We start from the raw sequence: 22,874 nt of genomic DNA, 5'->3' as shown, positions 1-22,874 counted from the left end.
CCATTTCTGATTTGGCACATTTAATCTTCCAAAACTGTTGCTGTTTCTCACAGCGACGTGCCAAAAACAAGTTTCCTGTTTGATAATACGGTTAAATCAAGATGGCGAAAAACACCATTCGCTATATTTATAAGAATAATGATGAATAATGTTGAACACGTTAATGCAAAGCTGAAAAAATATACCACAAATCTGCACAGGACACGATTCTATACTCCGGTGAATGCATGCTTCTGGCAGGCAAAGCAAGAATACGTCAAACAGAAGGGTTTCATAGTCTCCGTCGACGAGTCAGGTGGCGCGGAGTGATCAGCCGAGTGCATTCTTGGGGAAACAATGCCCTTGATAAGAGATCTGCTCAACTCGGGCGAGATGACAGCCATCCATCTTAGCGTCTCTCAACAAAGCCGCAGAGGAGGAGGTGGTGCCACTCTCCCAAAACATGACTGATTGATGTCAGATGTCGAATGCAAATTGATTTACAGCTCTCTTTCTGTGCCTCGAGACGGGTGGGGAGAGACGGAGCGGGGACGAGAGCGAGACAGACAGAGAGATTATAGCGGGTCTTATGGCGATGGCGGCAGGAGTTATTAAGCAATGAAGTCTGACATCAGTGACTATTAATTGCTGCAAAACATCCTTGAGACCTGACAGGAAGAGTGGTTAAAAAAAATAAAAAAAACTGAGGTGTGGAAAAAAAAAATGCAGTGGGATTGAAAAAGTCATGATAGCCGTTTTAGTGGTTCGAATTTGTGGAGAGACCCTGGAAACTAAAGGCAGAATGACAGCCCCGTGGCAAGCAGTGAGTGATTAAAAGGCCCTATAAATGCCAAATGCCCCCAGAAGGGAAAGGAGGACACTTGAAAAGCCAAAAAGGGAAAGAAAGTGACGCAGAAGGAGACAAGAATGACACAACTGAGAACTAATTCACTAATATTCCCGTTTACATGCAGCCGTGCGTACTCAGATTAACGTAACTGGTACCTCCCTCTTTCATTCCTTCAACCGCCTTCTAGAAAAGGTCGGCGTTGCGATATTTGTACATATCCAAAAACCTGTTGATATCCAAGTCTTTCATAATGTTTAAAAGTAGGTGTGTTTCTCCTTCCGACCAGAAATGTGGGCTTTTCTTTTGGGCGTGCATCTCCGCAAATTAAAACCTGAATAATATCGGCATATCTCATATGTCTTAATTGGAAAATGCTCCATTCGGAATAAGATCTAATTCAGAATATCCAAACAGAATATGCTGTTTATACGACCCATATCAAATTCACAATATTTTCATATTCGTAATACTAGTGAAATGTTAATGTGCATGTTAATGTAGTCACTGTTACACATCAATCTGTGATGGTAAATGTACTTTAATGAAAGATTTCCACTTCCTCCTTTTCCCAGAATGCTCTTTCCATAACCAGCACAGAAATCTGAATATATTGAGTTCAATAGAGCAACCAAGTGTGATCGGGCTGCTGTCGGTTACACATACAGTCGGACAAATCAATAGCAATTGCCTTAAAGCTGCAATGCATTCTGGTCTATTGAGGCAAGTGCAGGTAGAAAAACTGTGGGAGTTCTCCCCCAATGATTGGTGCAATGTAATTTTTAACGATTTCCCCACCTGAACGACAGAAATCCACCAACAAAAAACAAAATGGACAAAGGAATGGAAGCCGATTTTTTTCCTTAAAAAGGATCACAGGTGATGTACTCAAACACTTTCACTCTCCGATAAGGGGAAACACTCACAAGCGGTAAACCACAACACAACACACACAGAGCACAAAGCCTTTCAAAGGCCTTTTGTGTCCCTCCTCAATCTGACCATTGTGCCCCCCAGACAGAGCACTGATAAGGTATGGATGGACTTATTAAGGCCACTAGAAGGGGAAGCAGTGCCATGTATTTTCACCGTAAATGTAGTGTTGATGAGCAAAGTGCGGTGTGTATGTCCCGAGCTGAGAGTGTGTTAAATGTAACTGCAATAGCTAGCACTACCCACTGAAACAGCACATTACTGGATGTTCAACAGAATGGTAACAGCACCTGTTCCAGCAATTCAGTCTGTTAAAGGGAAGGTTTAGGACTAAGCCTGTCCTATTGAAACACTGATGGTGCCTTTCCTTTTGCCATTTCACTGTGTTTAGTCAATAGGGTATGAAGCTCAAGTAAGTTTGGGTTTAAAGTGCAATTTCTGTATGAAAAGTAATAACCAAATTGTATTGCAGTGGCAAAAAGCTGTTTGAAAGGGGGGCAGACAAAACAGCTTGGCCCAGCACTGGCTTATATCCGGCACATTGGCTTCCAGATTCATGCCAGACTCGTGATGAATAAAGCACCAAAATCAGGTTAAGTACAACAGTCCAGTTTCTGCCTGGTGACGATGGCCACAAGTGAGTCTGAGAGCAGCTAACAGAGCTGATTCTCAAAGTCCACATCAACAAAGATGAGCTAAATTTAACTTTACCTGTAACTGGCGCCAGAAAATCAAATGTGATTTTGCTCAAACCCATTTGAGATGGCATGCATTTTAGGGTGTTTGCGGGTCATTTTACGCTACTGCGTTACCGTGAAACTGGTGCTGTTATGTTTAGGCAACAAAACCACTTGGTTACGTTTAGGAAAAACATGGTTGGGCTTAAAATAAGTACTTAAACTAAGAAAAATACGTACGTAAACAACGTAAAATAAGTACGAAAAACATGTCATAAACAGCACTAACGGCACTAACAGCACTAACGAACACAAACATCGGTCTCCTGGGTGAAAGTCCATAAACAGTCTCAATTGTTATTCTACATCACTAGCTCCAACGTATTCACATACATGTCCTCCTTTTTTCTTCTTTTTACTACGAATGTCCAGCAACTGGTGTCAATTTCCGCTCGTTACATGCATACTGTCTTTCCAAAATAAACTTCCCTCTTCACAGGAAACAACTTCCTTAGATTTAGGCAAGAAAACTACTCAGTTAGGTTTAGGAAAAGATCACCGTTTTGGCTTAAAATAACACGGGAAGTGGCATTACTTAAGTAAGTTACGTGACAAATAAATCAACGTTGATTTCTGGTTTCACTCGGGACATGAACGCCGGTCTTCTGGGCGAAAGTCTGGTATTTTTTGATCCACCCATCCACCCCAACCTCCTGCCTACGCAGGCGTTCGCTGCCATTTCCTGGTCCTGATGATTACGTTAATTACACACAAATTGATTTCGTCGGAAATACACAAATTACAGTGCATTACTTTTCGTAGGTATTGCTACGAACAGTGCATGAGACCAGCCTGCGTACACATGCCACGCCAAAAGCATCAAAGGCGTTGTTATTCCACGGAAAATGACTTACAAATTACCGTGTTATTCATACGCCATTTGGTGAGTCCAGGCTGGAATCATAGTTAATTGTAGACAGATAAAGGCACAAGCACACCTACTAAATGTGTGCCTAAGCAGAGCTAATAATAAACTGTAATTCATTTCCAACAAGATTTAATGATATGTAAAAGGATACTAAAATATATTGTCCCAGCTCAGTGATTTAGCTTCAGATAGACCTCTCTCTACACACACACACACACACACACACTCTCAAATCCCATCGTAACTGTCTGCTTTCATGTTGTGCTTCTGAAATAGCTGATGAGAGGTGTGTGTGTGTGTGGTGGGTGGGAGCTCAGGGAGGGAGGGAGGTAGGGAGGGAGGGTGATTTGAAACAGACTGACTGCAGCCATTAAGGAAGTTCACATAAAACTCTCTCAGGCCATTTACTCAGTTAATAATCGACTTTGTCCAACAGTCACTTTTGACAACGGCAATAAATTTTAAATTTATGTCAACAAAACATATGCTGATCACCTCGTGCGGTGTGCTTCCTCGTAAAATCCAGCCCAACCGAGGGCTGTCTGAATGCGAGAGTGTGTGTTTGAAATGTGAGCCGATTACAGGCCTGGGTTATTGAGCCGTAACAGCTTGCCTCGTGTAATTCAGAACTTTTTTCCCCATTTTGCCGCTGGACTTGGCTGGCCATATATCATAACTAGCACTGCATTCGGAGAAATAAAGACCCAAGCTTCCCACCTGCTCTTCTACTTGTAATATAACACCGTTAGAAAAGTCAAAATAACGTGATCTAGTGTTACTACGCACTGCAACAAATAAAATAACTCAGAAGACCTCCGCGTTCCTCTGATGGCTCCGACTCATCCAGATTTCACATGATGGGGCTTTGACAGAGGCAGTGGATGCTGCCAAACCTCATTAAATCAAGTGACTGTTTGAAACTCACGCTGATATCGTCTTCAGCTCACATCACCATTTTATATCACCAAAACTATTTAATAAAGAAGAAAAAGCCAAGACGAGCCATGATGCTTGATGACTTGCACTTATTTCTCGCTGCTTGCCTAAAATCTATTTCTCCCTCAGCAGCCTTGAGTGTTGTTCTCCATCCTCATCTATGCTTTCATCTTTTATTTTTCCATTTTTTCCTCCGTCCTCCGTTTGTGAAGGCAGCCATAAAACAACCTGAAACGATGTTTCGTGAATAAAAGCTTTGGAGAGAGAGGAATGGGGGGGTTAAGATGGAGAGAAGAAAACACTAAAAGATAAAGGGAGGCAATTGATAAGAGGTGGTAAATTGAAGGAAGGCTGCTTTGTGTGTGTGTGTGTGTGTGTGTGTGTGTGTGTGTGTGGCTGTTTGTTCATTAGTTGTGTTGGTCAGAAGAAACAGAACTGATAATTGGAGAGAGGAGAGCCTCGGTGGCCGAGGGATGGTGAGCATCTCGTGGACATCTGAGACATTTGGTGACGATAAAAAGAGCTGTCAAGGAAATTGACTTGCGACTCTGTTTATATCTCATGACAACAAATAGTGTTAAGGCCTTTACACAGTGGCAGCGTTTTTTTGGCATGAATACTATGGTGCGAAAAAGCGACACTTTTTTTGGAACGAGGTTGATTTTTCTGAGCTTTCGCACCGCAAATGAAGGCATCAACCAATCACGTTGTGCAGAAAAGGTTGCGCCTATATTTATGAAACGACACAGCCTCCGTACTCCGAACCAAGACGGCAAATTGTGTTACGTCTCCTTTGAATCTTGACAAAGGCAACGCAGACCAGATCCACTCCTTCTGTTCTCACTTTTCACAATAAAAGCCTTCGACATATAATATTCGCGGGCAAGTATTTCGCATATTTGTGACGTTTATTCGTCAGGCCCCGGTTGTGTAAAGCCCTTTACTTTGTGTCTGCTATAGATATGTAAATAAGCAACTTCTTGCAAACGTGTTCGCGGTAACAACTTTATAAGGGGATAATATTGTGTTTTCAGTTTGTTCTATTAATGCACGTTTAAGGCCTAACACACATGATGCATGCATTTCCACTAATGGTTAAAATGGCACAGGGTACCTTTAACTATGTGCTGATGTGGCGAGGAGATGGAACAATTTTCATAGAGGCTGCAATTAGATGTAAATGCCATACTGTCGACATGGCTAAGGAACAGAAGGTAAGAAAGATTGTCCATGAGATTACTTTATGCTATGATTCGCTAAAAAGAATAAAATACCATGACAAAAAAAAATTAGTCACCAAGGAAAACACAGACATGAATTTTCCGTAGGGGTTTTAGACCATGAATCTAAAACGCTGAAATGTTTAAATCTACAAAATCACGTCTTTATCTCTCTGTTAGGTCACCTTTGGGTTAAGCCCTCAGTGACTGTGGTAGGAACCTTTCCAGCTGTGAAACATCAGAAGAAGGAACCATTTTTTAAAATAATTTTACACTGATAAATTCATTAGTTTATGTTTGATGGATTTACTGGTGTGTTAGGTGTAAGCTATTATTAAGCTGATTTTATTTATTTATTTCAACTGTCAGATTGTAATTTGCCAAAATGTTAATGCAGCTGTCAACATTGTGGTTCTCAATGAGCACCAAGTGCAAACACACAAACCACTAAATGTATATTGTTCACCTGGTTATTAACAAACTGTACTATTCATATATTATCTGTATTTAATAATGTATGCATACTAATTCCAATAAATATTCAAGATACGGACGGAGCTACAATGTGAAGCCATAAGCACAAAGACAGGAGCAACAATCACCCGGCGTAATTGCGAGGCAGTAACAGAGCATGTAACGTGATGTTAATAGCAAACACAGGTCAATAAGCACTGCGCTGCAAACACAGGTCAATAAAAAGACTTGAGTTTTCAAAATTATCCATGGTATAAGTGGGATAATGCACTCTGGAAGTAAGAGCCCGACCGACGGCGCATCCATTTGGGGATAAAAGCACAGGGTGGAAACGGAGCATCGCCGCACACACAACTCCCTGTCGCGGTGAACAAAGGCAAAATGATGCACGAGGCGATTCGCTGACACTTTGGTGGCTGATCCTAATGTGGCCATAAGTGGCGCAGTGTGCCGCCGCCACCTCTTATTTTGGTTTTCTGACAGAGGGAGACGGAGAGGAGGAGCGAGGGGACTTTTGTCAACACGAATTTCCAGTCCATTAGGGGGCTGACCATGTCACACGGAAAGACATGGTGGGAGAAGTAAGAGGGTGAGAGGGGAATAGTGGTGTTCAGTGAAACAAAAGGGTCATCAGGGAGAAAATAAAATCATATCAAGATAACTAAATAATGTTAAGAGGTAAAAAAACAAAAACATGATGGAGGTAAAAGCATGTCACCTCATCTATTTGTTCTCCAAAGCTCAGTGACACACACATATCTTGGGGCACCATGTGTGGCTCTTAACATTTACATGGGTCCATTTTGTGGCAGTCTGGAGAGGCAGGTGAAAGAAAAGCTCCCTTTCTGTCATTTTATCCCTGCTTTTAAGCCTCCCCCAATTCCATTGCCCTCCCACCCCCACACCCCTCTGTCTTTGCTCAATCAAAATGTATCAGGCTTGCTGCCGTAACACCGGTCGGCGTGGGCTGTTTATCCTGAGTCCTCCTGCACATATCAATGACTTGGCCCCCGTTGTCCCCCCGGCGGGGAGACGTTCATATAAATTCAAGCCACACACGCAAACGGCGAGGCACTCGTGTTGAGCATAGATGAGTAGCAGGGCAAGAGGAAAAGAGGAGAGACAGAAGGATGGGGAGGGAGCGCGCGACTGCCTTTCATCCTCACTCTGTTATTTATAATATCACCGACACCGCCTCCCCCAAATTTGCCCTGAGGGCGTCTGGAGAAGGAAAAAAAAAAGAAAAGCGAAATCACGTTGAACAAATTAACAGTAAACATGTTCCCTTGCTTGATTGACACAGTCCCTGTCTCAGCCAATCAGGAGCATATACTGTATGTCACCTCTAATTGTGATGCCAACCTTTGGCGGTGGCGAGATACATCATGTTCTCTCGACAAAATCTGATCAGTGCAACTTTGATAATGAGTGCAATTTTGACAGCTGGCTGAAAGAAGTTAGATTAATGATATCCACAAGTTTCATTAAAATCCAATCAGTCATGTCTGAGTTAGCCCACAACAAGTGTCCTAACCAACATGGCTAATTAATGTATTGCACAAACTCCTGACGGCGTTACATGTAGCTTCAAGGTGCAGTTTGTGTCCCTAAAGACCACATTTCCAATAAATGCTTATCCTTCCAGTCGCCAACATGTGTTCTTTCTGCCTGCTACTTATTGTAAAGAACACGAGTCAGGCTGAAACAGTGCACATACAATGCCATATTCTAAGTTTGTATTATTTAATGTGCCTGCATGTTCCCAAGGCCTCTGAACGCCTCTCAGACACGAAGGACCTGTCCGTTACATAAATGTACAATTATATGACGGGGCTACAAAAGACACAATGCTTGCATGATATCGACCATGTGGTAAGCGAGATGGAGAAGTGGCAGCGCTGCAGAACAGCAATGAATATAATGAGAGAAAAGTGGCCGCATCAGTGAAGGATTCTAAGAACTTATTTTGCCAGCGAAGCCTTGATTAATGAAGGACCACGGTGAGTGCGAGGGACGCTCACCCCGCTCGTCACAGTGAATCCCCTAATAAATGTTGTCATCGTTTATTAAATGAGAAATTATAAACGTCTGACAGAGCACAAGAGAGAAGACGTTATGTTTACTTATTTTGCTCGATATTCATAATTTCACCCATGCACATCTTTACCTTTTCTGCCCGCTCCGCGAGGGGAACAAGGCTTTTTTTGATCTGACATGAGAAGAATCTCCTTACAATAAAATAAATGTGCTCATTTACAGTTTTTCACGGTTTTATTTTGCATAAGAAGGGATAACTGAGATGTCTTCCTAAGGTCAAGAATGAACCTTCATGCTCTGAAGTAAACAGCTGTTTCCTGAACGCAGTGCCGAGGCCGCCAGAGGTTTTCACAAGTTTAATTAAGTGTTATTATTAATGCAATAATGTGAGAATTAACCCACTTTATGTCACTGCAAAGTCACAAACAAAGAAAAAGGTATCCATTACATTTTCACTAGTTATCACCACCCATGCCTGATTGCTACCTAAACACATGCGGTTAGAGGAGCCGGGGTTCTCAGGTAATAGAAGGGGAATAATCCAAGGAACTTCTAATTGTGCTTCCTGGGCAGTAAGACACTATTTCAAGCTAATCCCAGTTAGATACCCGGATTCCCCCAAAGCTTAGAAGGTAGGATTCACTCTCTAATACCCTCAGCGTTACTCAGGAAGCCATTTCAACCTCTCTCCTACAGTCCCACTCAGTGTGAAGTGCTTTCCCCCTTTGACAAATTCCTTTCATTCAGTGCGAGGTGACAATGAAGAGAGAATATGACCCAGAGGTTGCAGTTCAAATCCCCAGACTGGCAGGAGCAAATTTGACTGGAGAGAAAACTATCAAAGACTCCCTTAGAAAAACAGAGAGAGCCCAAATTCTAATGGTGTTGTATTCAAACTTCTCAGCTGCCTATTTAAAGGGACAGTATGTAGGATTTGGCCGAATCTAGCGGCAGATTCCAACCAGTTGAGTATCCCTCCGCTCACTCCTCCCTTTCCAAGACTGCGGAAATGTAAGATGCTGAGTGCAAAACCGCCGTTCACCTCACTCAGAGGTCATCCATACGATAATACAGCCTGGTTGCATGAAAAAGACATGTGAATGACACTAATGTGCAAGGCAAAAGGGTGTAACAAGAATGCCATTCTCGCTTCAGGTGTGTCCTTTTCACGCCAGTAATCTGTACTGACTGCAATATAGTGACGTAGAATAAAAGGGGAGATTAGACCGCTGATGGCGGGCAGGAGGGGAGGTGGATGAGTCCAACAAACACAGGCCTTTCAACCAGGAGACCGGTTTACGTTAGTGTCGTTTGACACATGTTTTCCGTAGAGATTTAAACTGTTTATGTACGTATTTTACATAAGTTATGTACTTATTTTAAACCCAACCAGGACATTTATTCTAAACTTAACTAAGCGGTTAAGTTGCCCCCTGCTGGTACTGCACGTCAATACAAACGTCTAATATTCACACCTCGGCGAGGCAAAACGTGACACTGACAATCTATCCTCCGGTGGACAGGCAGGTCTGTTACATGATTTGGTTGCATATATCAGGTAGCATAATTACACTACTTTCTGAGCAACGGAAGTCAGACGGCGGCTGGCGGTACTACGGTTTTGCACTCTGAAGCTCACGTTACTGCAGTTTAACGAGCATGTCGGAGAACTACAGTGACTTTCAGGTAACATAGACATGTGAAAAGTCCCTCTCTAGAGCCAGGGTTTGGTTTGTCCATACTGGGCTACTGTAGAAACATGGAGGAGCAACATGTTGGACTCCATGAAGAGGACCCGCTCCCTATGTAGATATGAAGGACTCATTGTAAGCTAACGAAAACACAACGATTCTTAGTTTCAGGTGATTATTCACTAAAGAAAACATAGTTATGAATATTATATTACACACTGTTCCTTTAAGAACAAATCATTCAAAGAGTGAAGAGTGAACTGAGATGAATCACAGGAACAGGAAAAGAAAACCGTTCAAAACTGCTGGAAGAGTGCTAAGTTAGTTATCAGCCAGCTGACTTGTAAAACATGTTGGTTAAAGCACAATAAACCTTGATTTGCTCTCTAATAGAGAACTGAGAAAGAATCTGAACAATGAGTACACAACCTTTAAATGCGCTGTCACTTGAATTGATGACCCTGACCCAAAAAACAGTGGGGAAAACAATGCAGCAGCAGATGAGTGGTTAGTCACCAGTGTGACTTGGTGTGTCACTATGTGGCGGTACTAACCGGGCAGCACACAGGTGTGAGCATGTATACGCGGCAGCTCTCTGCAGTTTCCCCCCAGGTCATTACTATAAATGACAGTGTGCTCTTAGTCAACCGGCCGGGTTAATAAATAAGGATTAGGGGGATAAGGAGGAAATAGCTCCACACTTTTGAGGGCAGCAAATGGTGTTTGCAAAGTCTGCAACCAGAAGTAGAAGCTCGGCTTTGCCTGCAAGTAATTTGACATCCCCAGTTCCCCCCCTTGTGTGATCACTCTTTTTTTCTCATTTTCACTAGACCTAAAGACACTTTCACTGAAGTGTTGGAACGGTGGGAACAAAGACTAAGGCGAGCGTGTAAGATCACACGTATAAAGTATTTCTGTTAAAGCCCATCTCCGAGACAAACACCAGCCCTGCTGCTCCCTCTTCCCCCTGCCTCTCTTTTGGTTCGTGCATCAAACGATCGTGCCATCTGAAAATAGCACGTCAACATTTCTCTTTCGTCTTGTTGTTTCTTTCTATTTTTTATTTTTCGACAATGTTGCCAGTTTGCTAGATTCCTGTTTTTCCTCTGCTCCTGCTTTCTTGATCTGTGAGAGGTTACATCGCATCGAGTGAGACATTTGGCTCATGTGTGTGCGTGAGTGTGTGTGCAGTAGCAGAGCTTTGGTGGTCTATAAAAAGCAGCCAGACAAAGTCTTCCCTCTCTCCTCATGCATTATGCATTGGCATCACCTTCCATCAAGTGACAGAAAAACCTCAAAGATGTCTAACTTTAGCTTCCATTCTGAAAGCCAAACAGAGGAGGAGATGTGTTATTTTGACTGCCACAGTCGAGCTAAGCACCTGTTACATCAATAAAAGCTGCATTTCGCAACAAGAACGACGACAACAACAACCTGTGTGATGGCACGGCACTCACAGAATAAAAGCGGTTAAATGCAGATAGTAGCGGGGAGTGCTCGAGTGGAGAAAGAGTTCACTTCAGATTAGATGACATTGGATCTAACTTTGACCTTGAAGAGAAGTTTCGTCTTTGCTGACAAAAAGGCTTAATGTGAAAACAGCTTCAGGAGTCAGAAGTATTTCGACAGCAGCAAGGGCATAGTGGGACTCGGAACTGAATTTGATATTTTTTGATTTACTGCTTTATAATTGTGAAAAAAAAGAAAAATGTCTTTAAGTATTCTTTTTAATCTGTAAATAAATGTGAGATTATTGCACTTTACTGGCACATACACAAAGCAAAGTACATGATTAGTAAATCTAAAAATCCCTTTCATCCAGGTCAGTGCTACGGCTGGTTTGATTTATCTCTGTAGGTCAGTATGACAGGTCACTGAAAGTTTATGTAGTCTAGACACCATGAATATGCACCCTAACTCACAGTTTCACCTTTAATTATTGTATGTCATTTCACTCCGCCCATCAAGTTAAAAGAAACAGCCAGATGACAGATTTATAAAAACATTTCAAAGATCTACAAATGTATAATTTTGACTTAATTCTGACACACGTCATAAAAATCAAGTCTAAAGTACAAACATGTATGTAATAATCTAAATAAGTGAGTTTTATATATATGCAGAAGTGCATGCACATGTCATGTGATTGCTCCACAATTATGACTACAACTGCTGACCAGATGCTGCTTATCATCTCAGGGAAATACGGGCTCGCTGTCAATATTTCGTCAACAGCAGTGTCCCAACTTCATAACGCCGCTCAGTGTAAACACTCTTGTTTATCTGGAAACGGGAGAGAGAGACCTTGTGATCGTATTTATTCGTAGCCAGCGTGAGCCAGAGCAGACCGGTTGACAATGCGATTATTTTGGCATTTGGACACAGCTCTCAAACTATTATGCAACGCCTCTGGGATTGATTTACTGTACGCCTCATAACGCTGGACAGATCACATTCTGGGAAAAGGATATGAGAGTGTGTGTGTGTGTGTGTGTGTGTGTGTGTGTGTGTGTGTGTGTGTGTGTGTGTGTGTGTGTGTCTCACCATGCAAAATAACACAGATGAGATTATTAGCAGGATGGACTGTATCTATGAGGGTATAAGTGTATAAAAAAAGAAAAAAAGATACGATAGCAGGGACTTATTTTGACACTTGAGATGGCCGCAGGCAGGTTGTTTTGACGTGTCTGACCTCGGGAACTGTGTGTGTGTGTGTGTTGGTGTGTGTGTGTGGAGGCTCGGGGAGGTTCAGGTGGCAGCGGTGGCGCTAGGCCATCTGCACTGTCATTCACCGCACGTCCGCCTTCCAAGAGTTGCACAGCAGCACCCACGGGCATCCCAAACAGCCCCAGCCGGAGCTCTGCGGGGCTGCAGTAAACAAGTCGCTCTCATCTCACAGAGAGTGTGTGTGTGTGTGTGTGTGTGTGTGTCGGGGGTGAGACTGTGTGATACTCCGGTGTGTTCCTGTACACATCATAGTATCATAACATGAGTGTTTTCCTGGCAACAGTACACAGCATGTCATGTACATATGCTCTTTACAGCTATAAAGACTTTGTAGAGACAAAAATATGTATACCCTGAGCATACAGTATATATGGACTATCCAGAGATGCTCATATGAAAAAAACATACATATGCTTTTGCTGTAAATTCATATATTTGTCTATTTATCCATCAATTAAATTATAGGGGATTTTAACCTGGCTTATACATTTTATAAACTCAATTATTATTCACTTTAATAAATCAATAGAGCAATGAAAATTGTTTTTGTAGTCCTAGTCCTGTTTAGTCAATGGTATACACAAGATCCACTCTCTCCCCCAAACTTTCCTTATATAAAATAAAATAAAGTCGTGCTCTTATGGGAAAAGAAAGTGTATTAAATATGACTTACAGACTAAGCTAACTCGGAAGCAAAGAGATAATGAAGCATGACAATTGCTCCTATTTCTGGCAGCCCCCTGATATTCCCTGGAGGTTCCTAAACCTGACTTTTTGGATTCATTGGTGTATATTATGTAACCACAGTTCGCTCTGTTCTTATTTATACCTGATGTCTCTCCTTTGCTGCTGTCACAAGGCAGCCTCATCGTATCTGACCTGAAACGTGCTGTTAACTATGGATAAACATATTGCCTCTGACTGCCACATCTTATATTAGTACCTTCATCTCTGCACAGCACACTATTAAAGGGAGAAAACTTGGGCGAGTGAGTATGACAGCTGAACAGCAGCCAGTGAATGGAGTGGGCGGTCTGTGCCAAGAATTTCTGTCGGCTTGAATCAGTGCCTCTGCCCGCACAGTGGAGGGTCATGTGAGAGTTTGGGTTAGTGTGTGTGTGAGTGTGTGAAATATAGCTGATAACAGAGAGATCGGTGGCTTTTTCTCTCCTTTTTTAAAATGCCACCAGTGTTATGCTGTGCTGAGCCAGTCCAGTTAATGATGTTGGTGTAATGCAGAAAGTAGAAAAGAAAATAGAGTATTACTAATGCATCAGGTAAACTGTGCAATTCCAAAAGGCAAATGTAAAAGGTCTTAATGCTGCCAGGCACTAAATTTAAGACCAATTTAAAAACAAAGCTGTGATAACCAGCCTTTTTTTCTAAAGTTGTTAAACTATAAATGAGAAGAATAAGAAAAAGAGCAGCAGCAGCAGCAGGTGGAATGGTAAAGAGCATCATGTCCTGCAGGGTTTAGAGAACGAAGAGGAACCCGATTTAACTGTTATCAGGCCATTCAATAGGCGTTATCAGTCGCTATAAGCACCATAGATGTTGGTCAATAGGGGCATACTCCGCCTACTACGAGACTTCTAAAGCAGCACGTTCTAACATGTAAAACTGAATGAAACGTCACATTTTGAACACAACCAAAAAGGCTTCTTTAGGTTTAAACAACAAAACTACAACTTCTTTAGGTTTAGGTAATACAACTACAACTTCTGTAGGTTTAGGCCACAAAACGACAATTTATTTAGGTTTATGCAACAAAGCTACAACTTCTTTAGGTTTAGGCAAAAAACAAACTAGTTAGGTTTAGGCAATAAAACTACAACTCCTTTAGGTTGAGGCAACAAAGCTACAACTCCTTTAGGTTGAGGCAACAAAACTACAACTTCTTTAGGTTTAGGCAACAAAACTACAACTTCTTTAGGTTTAGGCAAAAAACAAACTAGTTAGGTTTAGGCAATAAAACTACAACTTCTTAAGGTTTAGGCAATACAACTACAACTTCTTTAGTTTTAAGCAACAACTTCGTTATACAATAAAACTATACATCTTCTTGAGGTTTAGACAACAAAACTACAACTTCTTTAGGTTTAGGCAACAAAAATAAAACAGTTAAGTTTAGGAAAAACACTGTTACATGTTGTTGATTTCACACGGGATGCAAACTCTGGGCTCCGGGGTGAAAACCCTGTGTTTTGTGTCTCATCCATCGTCCCCGACCTCCATCCCTTATGGAGTTTCATACTGTCTATACTACAGCGCCTGACTGCCGCTTCTGCTTATAATTACTCCGGTCGCTAGAGGTCGCTGTTATGTTCTTTTATACCTACTTTCGCTGATCCACCATGTGAATAGATGATAAAACCTACTAGTGGGTGTAGGAGGGCCGTATTGACCCACATCTATGGGGCTTATAGCGACTGATAACGCCTATTTAACAGCCTGAAAACAGTCTAATCGGCATATTATTCTCCTTAAGTACAACAAATTCTGCTCATAAACTTGTGTGAAAAAAGACATGAACTTATGTTTTAAAACCAAGAACTTCAATGATTTTAAGAGGGTGTAAGGACCTTTCAACACCTTTGTATTGGATCAAAGTCACTGCTATGTATATAGAGGTAGAAGGAACCATGAGACAAGAGCTCCAGCAAGAAACGAGGCAGAGAGGGAAAATATACTGTGTGAGCGAAAGGATAAAATATGTGCTGACAGCTTTTTGGCCAGAGGGCTAGAACACTGAAATAGTAGCGTCTGGGTGTCAGGCCGGGGTCGCTGCCTTCACTCGAGAGCAGACTTTCCCCGACCCCGGCTAGGAAAACATCACACACCACTACAGTCAGCTGATAATGTAGTATCTGACAGATAATGTACTGACTTGTTCAAATGTGACACTAATGCACCTTGGAATGCGTTGACACTGTATAGTTGAATAGAATGCATTAAGCAGGGATTGTTTCTTTAGAGAGAAAAACTGATAGAAAGAACACTAATTGAATTAGTGCATTACAGCTCTTACATAAGGAAAGGTTTTATACAACTTGGGGAAGTAATAATATTGGATTATGTAATCATTTTGACAATGTATTATTTAGTGGACTGCTGCAGTGACTGTGGTGTGGCGTGGTGGTCTGGACTGGCGGTGAGTCGGGGGTGGGTGTACCTTTTCTTTACAACTGGTTAGAGAAAGCATAAAGGAAGAAATCGATATGACTGCTAATGCTGTGACTCACCAGACACTAGTGTGTGAGTGTGTATCCGTGGGGGTGGGGGGCAGACAGGGAGGAGGACTGGCGAGCTAAACAACAAACAGGACCTTTAAATGTTCTTCATGGCACAATCAGTGTGTGTGTGTGTGTATCTCTAACCACTCGGGGCAGGAAATAGAAATAAAAACATATCAGATGTAATCCATTATTGTGATTAATTAGTCGTGCTCCTTTTTTTGCCCACAAAGTGTTCCTCAGTTCACTGAACTCCCCCAAATTCCTAGAAAATAGATACTGAGGACCTCGGTGTACTCGGATGTAGCTACAGCCAAAGTGATTACAGGACATCACTTGCAACACCAAAACAAGAGCGCTTATTATTGCTCTAGAAAAACATCAAACTGTCTGTCAGACACTGAACGAATGAAAGATTATGCAAATATACCACCGAATTTCAAGGTGCTCATCTATGGCGTAGGCCGTCTGTCGAGTTGTTTTAAAAATAAGACATTTATGTAAAAATGAGCAGAATTCACTGCATTTAAAAGGCCAACATTTGGAAAAGTTGGTGGCCTACTATCTCAGCTATCTAAGTATAGCTTAGTCAAAGAGATAAGGGTGTAAATCACGATGTTATATTGATTCTTTGGGCAACAATACAATATTTGCTGATATCGCAAAGTCTGCCACGATACGACTTTGATTTGATTCAGGGGCCTGCGATCAATATGAAATGAAATCATATGCTTAAAAAGCATCTAAAATATGATTTGTCAATTTTATTACTGGGCTCTTCCAAATGTAAAACAATCTACTCTTTTAATTAAAAGAATACATATGAAGTGGGAATTTCAAAATAAAGGCGCATCTTAAAGATGACAATATGTATCGATATTTTCACTTTGCATCGATGATATTGGATCGTTGATCATTGAATCAGTACCATGGATGTATTAAGAGAACTGGATACAGCGTTGGAGGCGGGGCCCCGTTCATTCCTATGAAAGTCGCTCAGGGGCCCATGAAGCCAAAATGGCTCGACTTCCGGGTGGAAAAACATCCGGATCTTCCGGCGATCTTGCGCGTCTATAAGTGTCGTCACGGAGGAAATTAAATAACTTGGATCCAGCTATTAGAGTTTTTTATAACTTTTAGGACCTAATGATTTAAATAAGGGCTATTAGAGTGTTCATAGTGGGAAGTTGATTCACCACCTGAGATACAGACGTCTCTTTCCCAATGTAAGTCTATGGGAAAAAGTGTTTTAGGCCCAATGGCATCACGTGACGGACACGGAAGTTGTAGTACCGCCGTTTGGCCACTACGAAAATTGGCATCAACGACCGGCGCTCCTCCTGGGGGCTTGATCGTTACACCCCTACAAAGAGACGACTGAAACAGGAAACAGCATCTTTTAATAAATACGTGGAAGTTTTTTGTTGTCAATGCTCCAATCAAATCGAAACTGTGACACAAAAAGACAACACACACACTCACACACACACACACACATGCTCTAACCACTTCTTTTAGAAAGAAAACTATCCCTTTCTCTTCCAGAACAGCAACTCAAACAGCTGCTCAGAAAATGTCCCAGCCTACTTGAACAGAGCGGGCATCTTAGCATGTCTCATGGTTGGTTAAATATTTGCCAGCTGGGGTGCTTTTCTCCACTGTGCTTGCATGTGTGTGTGTGTGTGTGTGTGTGTGTGTGTGTGTTTGGCCTCCTTGTCATGAAAAGCACAGTTCAGGTGCTGAATCAATCATACATGTAGATAGAATCCAATAAGCGCGGAGCGAGACTGCAGCTGGGGTCTGCGGAGACAAGAGACCGAGAGAGAGCAGCGATGCCCATGTTGGCAGAGCTCGCTCTATCACCCTGTCTCAGCAGATGCCATGTTACAGAGAGGGTAATTAATAGCCCAGTGGGGCCTGGGTGAGAATCGCCAAGACACCCTCTCGCGCACACACACACACACACACACAAAATAATAATGTCTCCATTTGCCCCCCGGAGCAGCTTTGCGCCAACTAGCCTTCACCTCATTATGCCAATCAAATCGACCAGAGGGTGTGGAGGGTGGGGGGGCGAGGGGAGGGAACAAGCTGTCCTTTCTCATTCGGCCTCCCTCACTTCCACCGTCCATGTGTTCATTATAGAGAAAGATTTGATCTTAATAAGAACGTCACCACTCAGAGCTGTCAGGAAATGGCCAAAGCGCTGCATGTTTTTTTTTTTTTTGTGCCTGGGTTTGGTAATAAGCCACTCACCGCCACTCCTCGTCTTCTTCCAAGAAGCTAAAAATGTTGGATTTACCAGCTGCCAGTTCGGAGCCACACACCCTGAGCTGCAGCTGGGTTTTAACAGTTCACTTTGCCTTTTCCCTCTAAACTGCGCAGGGTAAACTATTTACAGTGTGGGTGCCAGCGAACTACTTTAAAATAATAACAGGGATTTAAGTGGAAACTATTTCACGACTGAAACTTTGTCATGTTAACTTAATCTTTACTTTTAGCCCAAAAGTCCCACCGTTGCATGGACTAAGTGTTTAGTTTAGTGGGACAACATTGATTTATTTCATTTCCTGAGAATTTGTCCCGATGACAGAGAGCTTTAAAAACTGTTGTTATCAGCAAACTTTTCATATAAACTGTGATTCAAACTCTTGGTCCTAAAATACATTCATTAGCCAACTTGTATCTGTGTGCAAGTAGAATTCAACAGGTTGAATCACTCATGACTGATGCGTTCTTGAAAATGTGCTGTTGTGTGAAGGCTTTCCCTGATAACTTTGAATTATCACGTAACAATTTTAAAGCACAAAATATCTATATTTTTAAATGAATATTGAATCAAATACAATGTGTAATGTGAAAGGACTTTTTTTTTTGCTGCTTTTAGCTCTTTTTTTGGCTTTCCATATTTACTATAGTTTAATTTAGTGATCCACTCAGGTACATAGCTGGCTTAAGCAAAATAAATAAATAAAAAGGGCTGAAAAACACACTGCAGCTTCAAACAGTGGACAGACAAAGTTATCGACTAACTGCATGTTGAACAGAGTGGAGCAGCTAAAGTGCCAGATATGTTCTCAACAGGTGGTGGAGACCAAACCAGAGCTAAAAGGAGAATGAATATCACTACAGTGCATGAATGTTTAATGTAGCTTCAGGTCAGCTGGATGTGTAAATAGGAAATCATTTGCTAACACATTAGCCGTAGCACCAAGTTTTTTTCTTCCTCCTAATGGCCACAAAATCAATGAATGCAGCATTAAACTTTCCATTTTTATTCTGATTCCATTAACAGTGCAGGCTGGCTAAATAAATGTGATAAACCCTTACTTAAAGGTGCAGTGTGTAGGAATTGGCTCCATCTAGCGTTGAGGTTGAAGTGCGACTAAAACGTTTTCATGCAAACGGTAATAAAAGAGTGGATGTTGAAGTACCTGGGATTTATTGTTTGACTTTTGTTTTTTACCGTGGTTTTGAATTGGTATCGAGAATCATGGAATTTCACTGGTGTTGGTATTGACTACTAAATTCCTGGTATTGTGACATCCCTAGTGTAGGCCTATGGGAACTGACAAAACGCCTAACAAGAAGGCTATTATTGTGGTGCCAAAAGGCGAGGTGAAAAATTTTGGGAGCACCAGTGCAACCAATGTAAAAAGTTAGTCTGGAGCCTTGCATTCTAAGGTGACAAAAACACAATGATTCTTATTTTCAGGTGATTATACACTAAAGAAAACATACTTATTAATATGATATTCCATTCCTGCCAATAAATCCCCCTAAATGCTACACACTGGACCTTTAACAGCTTTGACATTTGCTCTAGTGTTCCTCCTCCTCTAGCTTGCAGGATGTGATTACAGTTCATTTTCAGTAGCCAACATGGCTGAAGAGAACCTTTATCCCAGAACACGCAAGTAAATGAATTATTGGCTACACCTTTGAATGGCAAGTGATCGATGTAACGCTGGAAACCGGAGGGCAAAAAGATCTATTTTCTTATATTTTTCCTCTTGAAAAGAGTTTTACATTTCCCCTCAGCGTGTTCACCGTCGTCACCACATCGAACTAAACAGCCCGACCTGCCGTCTTCAGGCAGCCGGGGAGGTATAAGGAGATGTACTTAGTGGTAGCCGGCCTCTGCAGAGGGTCCTCTCCGGTGTCAGGACAGTGTTTAAAGCGTTTCGGTAAACAGCCTCGGTCCATTTCATCCCCTGTAGCCTCATTGAAATCAGCTTCTTAACAAACACATCTCCATCCTCTTATTTTGTCGCTGACCCGCTCCTCCACCTAAACCCCGCTTCCCCCCTCGCACCCACTGCCACCACCAAACTTCCCCTGTGTGTTACCTGAGACAAGCAATTTACCTTTTTTGTTGTTTGCCTGACCTAGAGAAAACAATTTCAGAGGGGTCTTCCTGCGCTCTTAACAGCCCTTCGTTTGAACAGGTAAAGGCGACTGGCGTGCCACAATGGCTTTTTTTCCCCTCCTAGAAGATGAATTGGCGAGCTGTCAGCTTCAGACAGGCCGAGTAGCAGTGTTTCTGTAATGGGACACTGGAAGTGTCTTTGATTAATGGAAGAGCCATACTGAGCTGTTAGGGAACCCGCCGCGGCCCAGCGAGAGCGATTGAGCGGCGGATACATGCCGACAGATGTGCGAGGGAGCGCGGGCCTCGATACCAGCAGAGGAGGAAGAAAGGAAGGGGAGGAGGAGAGGATAGAAAACGGTAGTCTGCCTGGCTTGCAGCCATTTTTAACCTGAAGCCTATTTACCCATCTTCTTTCATCATAGATTGATTTAGACCTAAATCGTGTCAACTGCTTCACTACAGAGCTACTTACATCTTTGCTTGCTGCAAGAGAGTCTGTCTAATATTCAATTTTACAAACAAAGCAAACATATTTCATAAGGATCCCTTAAAAGTGGTTGTAACATCGCCTGTTCTCAAAGAAGAATTAATGAGGGAGAAATTATCATCAGAACAGTTCAGACATGTGCAGCCACTGCTTGCAAGGCTGTAAATTCCTCTTGCTTTCATCCTTTTTGGCAGAGAGCTACTGAGAGCAGCCCTGCAAAGCCACAAAGCTACAGTCAGGGGACACCAGCCGTCCTCCAACTTTTGGAGAAACCCTTAAAGCCGAGTCAAGAACGACGGATTTTTTAAACTGCGGCAGGGACAAGAGCGTCACATGTCGCCGACTCTGTCCCGTTGTTGTCTCTATTCTGGTTGGAGAAATCTCAGCCAAGAGCGAGATGTTTCCTTTCGTCTCATCTCAAGATATTTTTTTAGTCAGTCTCTCATTTAGACTTTGTCGTCTTTTGGCTCTAGCTGAAGAAAACACAAAGAAGTCTGATTTTATTCCCCTGTTATTAACCTGAAACCCATCAGTGCTGGGAAAGGAGACACATTAGAGAGCCCAGAGTTGTACTGTAAACAGACACAGTGTCTAATTCCTCCCTGTACAAATATGTCAGAATAAACACTTATCTTTGAGAACAGCTGAGTCGACTTATGTGGAATTTTTTCCGCCTTGCAAAAGATAGCAAAATATAAATACGCACATTTTTAAATGTTCGCTGATAAAAATGGAACAAAATCATCCATCCATGACGACCGCTGTTTACAAGACAGCTGGAGCGTTGGGTTCCGGGCTGCGCTCTCACCGCTTTTTTGTTTGGAATGATGCTTGTTTATTGGAATTGTGGCATTGCCGTGTTTTAAAATGGAAGGAACAACGTTTTACAAGGTAATTAGTCAGGCTATAATCCCAAACTCAGTCACACACACACACGCAGAACACTGCATCCTAATACTATCATGTGACAAACCACTTTTGTCACTCCTAATTCTGCCTGAAATGTGTCATGCACACAGGGGAAGGATGGAAATACTTCAGGAGTAAAAAATAAACATGATAAATACAGCAAGCGGTACCGAGCATTTTATGGTGTCATGACACAGGTTTTCAAGGTTTTCGTGACAAATGAGAGTGACAAGTTTTTCTTTAACTCCTCTTCCTGCTGCAACCTCATTATCGGCTCCAGCAGGGATTGGAGGGATTTTAGGTGAGGGCCGTGGTGGGGGTTGGGGATGGGTGTTTATGTTGGCCCTTGTTTCCAGGGTCGGGAACCGTCCCGAGGGAGCGCATTCCTCACCCAAAGCACGACTAAAGGTATGTGAACCATCTGGACAAAGCCATAAGCCACAATGGCCCTACACAGGCCCGTCCATGTGGTCCGACGGCCAGTCAGCGCTCTCACACTGTCGGCTTTTTCATTCCCCCTGGCGCTGGAGGCATGGAGCTAGATATCCATCGGCTCCACTACGGGCCAGCCATCACTTCCACTGTGTGTGTGCGAGTGTGTGTGTGTGTGTGTTCCACGGTTCCTTCCTCCCGGCTCAGCCAGGGTGAATAGGGTCATCTGTGAGGCCCACTGTGATGCCCGCACCGCTGTGTGGATGTAAAGAATGCTGCCTAAGGTCAACATATCATTAGCCGGAGGGCCAATGAGACGATTGTTTCCTTATTCGCTTGTTTTATCACCATTTCAAATCATCATATGACTCCAGCACGCAAAAAAAAAAAATGGCATACATACCAGCAATGAATGCACAAGAGACAAACGAAATGCACGCTCACCATTTCCTTATTACAAAATGCTGATTTTAGCTGATTTGCTCAGTCCTAAACGGAAAATGAACAAGTCCCTCTGGCACAGGGAGTTACACTGATATGGGTTTTTGGAAGCTAAGTTAAAGGCTCATTTCACCCAAATTACAAAAACAAATAATTTGTCTCTTCCCTCTGGTTATGCATACAGTTTAGGTCTACATTGGTCTGTTTTTGGAGAGATCTGTCTCTCAGGGTGGAGGCAGAAATCTAAACAGATATCTAAAAACGTACCGCTTCACCAATATCTATAAATGTGACCATTTTCATGCCATAACATCACAAAGATTCACTGTCTCTAGCAGACTTTTATTGAAGTCAGGGTGGAATAAGCCTCAGAAACCATACTGAGACTGTAAAGCTCTCCTCTGAAAACCACATTATCAGACACCTTGGGGGGTTAGCAGTGCTATAAAGCTGGGAGACCCACTACACACACTCAACGATAGGGGCACCTTGGCATACATTACTGCCTTTGCATGCTCAAAAAATAAAATTCAACAAAAAATTTAAACAAA

General features: G+C 42.3%; 1 protein-coding gene across 2 annotated transcripts in view; it reads right to left on the bottom strand.

Annotated features, from left to right (window-relative positions):
- zbtb16a (zinc finger and BTB domain containing 16a) overlaps nucleotides 1–22,874 on the bottom strand; it is a 168,422-nt gene that overhangs the window by 108,322 nt on the left and 37,226 nt on the right. The window lies entirely within an intron of this gene.

Source organism: Sebastes fasciatus, chromosome 16 (assembly GCF_043250625.1).
Source record: "Sebastes fasciatus isolate fSebFas1 chromosome 16, fSebFas1.pri, whole genome shotgun sequence".
Lineage (NCBI taxonomy): Eukaryota > Metazoa > Chordata > Actinopteri > Perciformes > Sebastidae > Sebastes > Sebastes fasciatus.
This window is presented reverse-complemented; position numbering and strand designations above follow the sequence as displayed.